Source organism: Elephas maximus, chromosome 21 (genome assembly GCF_024166365.1).
Source record: "Elephas maximus indicus isolate mEleMax1 chromosome 21, mEleMax1 primary haplotype, whole genome shotgun sequence".
NCBI classification, from domain to species: Eukaryota; Metazoa; Chordata; class Mammalia; order Proboscidea; family Elephantidae; genus Elephas; species Elephas maximus.
Genome location: NC_064839.1, coordinates 70,893,017 through 70,897,050, shown reverse-complemented (window position 1 = coordinate 70,897,050; position 4,034 = coordinate 70,893,017).

The following is a 4,034-nucleotide window of genomic DNA, read 5'->3' as shown; positions in this document are numbered from 1 at the left end:
CCCAAACCATCTCCACTGTGATGATTCACCCACACCTGTCCTTTCAGGGCAGCAAGCAGGGCTCCACACCTATTCTCCTTTTTCAGAACTTGAACTTGACAACATACAGGTACAAAAAGACAGGCAGCCGGTGCCAGAAAGGCAAGGACAAGCCAGTTCATTTTCTAAGCCTGACACAATGATTTAATTTGTGCTTTAGTAGTTGGGAATGTTTTTATAGGAAAGTTGTATTAAGCATTCTAAAAAGAAACTTGTTGGGACAGGTCTAAGAGCAAATAAGGAGTAATCTTCCAGATAAGAATCTTAGGCACCAGAGGGAGGTAAAGACATAATCTTGGATATTGATACCTTGATAGCAATAACATTGGGGGTTGGATCGTGAGTATCGTAGGCCCCTATGTCACTATCAAGCAGGAAAATAACATTTGCTACTTTCTGCCACCTGTGTTCTACTTAAATATTTGAATAGGATGATTTATAGGGAGGAAATTGGAGACGGATTTTTTTTTTAACTTTTTCCTTCATTTATTTTTAAAAAATCACTGTAATGAAGGAAATATAATAAGGACATCAAATTAAAATTTTCAGCTATTAATTGTTCTAAGACATGCAGCAATAGAATCAAGAGGAGCAGTAAAGATAAAGGAAACTTATTTGTTGATAATAATGTAAAATACTGAATTTGTTCTTTCCTTAGAATTTTGTTTATTTTTAATTGAATATTAATGCATAGTCCATCTTCAGTCTCAGGCTGGGTACTTTAAACCTTAGATAAAACAATGTGAATTCGAACGGACAGTCATAATTTTGGCTGGATATCATCTTTGTCCTTTTCCTTTTAAATTAATTATATGTTGTATCTCAGAACTTCCATACATGCTGGGGGCCAGAACTGCCATTTAATTACATAGTACATGAAGTTTCTTACATAGTTAAGTATATATATCCACTTTTAAGAAGTGAGTAAAGGTCGGTTACTATAAAGTAGAAAGGAATTTTCTTTACCACAGTAAATATGAGTCACATATAATTTTCCATTTTGGCAAATGATGAGCTATATCTCTCCTTTACACATTTCAGAAGTTAAAAGACTAGACTACATATAAAGAAACTTGGTGAATACTACTTGGTTATGTACTAAGAATTTATTCTACCTCTATACTTTTACTAATTGCACTCAGATTTCCTTTGGAAATACCCCTTCTCCACTGTCTGGCAGAAGTGAATTTTGGATAAGACCCAACCCCAAACGTGAGAAAGAGCTGCATAATTTTACCCCACTTCCATGTTCACTGAAGCTCTGGCGGTACAGTGGTTAAGAGCTCACCTTCTAACCTAAAGGTCGACAGTTCGAATCTATCAGCCTCCCCCTGGAAACTCTATGGGGCAGTTCTACTCTGTCCATAGAGTCACTATGAATCAGAATTGACTTGACAGCAATGGGTTTTGGTTTGGTCCACAGTGATTGGTTTAGTAATGGAAGTCACTCATGTCCAGATCAAGCATCACCTGGCTCCTTCTTGTCCACAGTGATTGGCCCAATCAGAGTAAAGCTCAAGAGTTTTGTTCAATGATTGTAGGAAGTCATACTGTCTCTCTCCTCAGATAAGAACCAAGAAAAGACATTGCCTAGGTTGCTATTGTCACCTACGATTAAATTCAATCCAAGAATAAAGCCAGAATATAGAAGAGACACAGCCAAGAGAATCACAGAAAACTGAGACACTGCCTTAATCAAAGCATGTCTGAACTTTTCAGATATGTAAACCAACACATCTAGTTTATTATTTAAGCGAATTTGAGTTGTAGATCTGTTACTTGCATCCAAAAGCATCCCAACTAATATGTAAGGCATCTAGGAAGGTGGGGCTGTCTAGCAAATGGACATTAGAATACAGCGAAGGTGAAATTAATTACTACTATTTATTTTCATTTGCTGTAGCATTTCACGGATTCAAGACTATCAGCTGAAAAAGCTGAGAGCTAATCAGAACCAAACACTCTTTTGATATTTTATCTATGTAGGAGTCAATTTTAGTACTTTCATAAATGCTTGATGTCAACTTTGAAAGTCCTGTTAGGAAAGCATGCCCAGAAAGGAAAGTGAGCCATCTGGGGGTTGCTCTGTCTAAAATGTTCTGTCTACTAACCAGCTGCTCTATTATATAAAATATCCTACATTAGGAATTCTTTCAAGTCAAGGCTTTGAAAGATCCTAATATTCAAAATTATCATCTTAGAGAGGCAAGGTGGGAGCTATTATTTATTATTAAACAACTCAGCAGTCATTAGTTCATCAGATTAGCTCCAGCAAAGATAAGAACCTTAAGGAAGCAGAATGTAAACTTTATTAAATTGAGGAAAAGCATGGAAGAAAATGTTCTGGACCATAACTTACCAAAGAGGGCAGGTCTGAATAGGGACCAGATCATGAGAACAAGGGGGAGAGGAATGCAAAGAGTAGTAAGATGACAAAAATTATTCCAAAAACTAACCTCATTTACTTTCATTTCCCCAGAGCCAGTCCTGTGTAAAGCCTGCTGATAAATTATACCCTCATGCTTGGACTACTTATTTATATGAGTATGAACCCTGACACTAACAATTGCCAAAGTAATAAGAACATGTCCCAGAATCAGAAGAGCATTTAGGTCAGAAACTGGCTACAAATGAACTGAATAAATACCACATTTTAAACCTTACAACTTGATTCCCTTCCCTCCTTCCCCAATCTTCACCCCATCCCAATCTGCCAGTCAACAATTTTCTTGGCAATCTGTCCTTACAAAATATTTGCATGATCTCTCTGCTTCGTTTTCCATCCAAGCTGGAAATGAATCAGATTTATGAAAAATTTCTACTTGTCTCACTGGGAAAAAGCAATGATGAAGTACTAGAACTGCATCCAGACATAACTAAAGCTTGATCATCTCTTATTTAACTTTGCTTTTCTAAAAGAAATGGTGTTTTTCTTTGTCCTTCCATTCTGCTATGTATCTATTACATCTTTGGTGGCCTTTTTTTTTTTTTTTTTTTAGCACATCAGATAAAAGATTATTTGGTTTGGGGGAAGCTTCCAAATACTTATCAAGTAGCAGAGAGTCCTGGACAGAGTGGGAGAAATTTGTGGAGAAGAACTCAAATTCATGTAAAAAGACAAGACTTAATGATCTGACATAGACTGAAGGAACTTCCGAAACTTTAGGCCCCAGATGCTGTTATTAACCCAAACTGAATCCATTCCTGAAGCCCACTCTTCAAACAAAAATTAGACAGGACTACAAAACAAAAAATAATACATGTGAGGAGTGTGCTTCTTAGTTTATTCAGATACACGAGACCAAATAGGTGGCCCCTGTCTGGAGGCAGGATAAGAAGGCAGGAAGGGACAGAAATTGGTTGAATGGACATAGAGAGCCTGGAGTGGAAAGGGGGAGTGTGCTGTCACATTGTCGGGATTGCAACAAATGTCACAAAACAATACGTGTATGAATTTTTGTATGAGAAATTAACTTGAGCTGTAAACTTCCACCTAAAGTGCAATAAAAAAAAACTTTATAAAATCACTTGTAGAAACATATTTTTTCTACAGAAAAAACAAGCCTTGAAAATGTGTTTCAATTCCTTTCTAACTAAAACTCATGAGAAAGGTGTTACATTCAAGCATAAAACTATAACTTGATATTTCCCTAATATTTTATTTAAAAAATTATAATATTAAGAAAACTCTTTGGTGTTTAAAATTACAATAGCAATGAAAACACATGTTGTGTACAATATTTAGAAATAAAAAAATCTTGCTCTATAAGTCTGGTTTATAATTTGATTTCAGAAAATATGGAACACTATCCAAGCCTTATTTGAACAATGGTACCAGATGAATAAATTAAAGATTTTTACCAATTTCTGCAGTCTAAAATTGATCAAATATGCAATGAAGATGTACTGATAATTATTGGTGATGGAAATTCAAAGGTTGGACACAAAGAAGAAGGATAAGTAGTTGGAAATTATGGTGTTGGGGATATAAATGA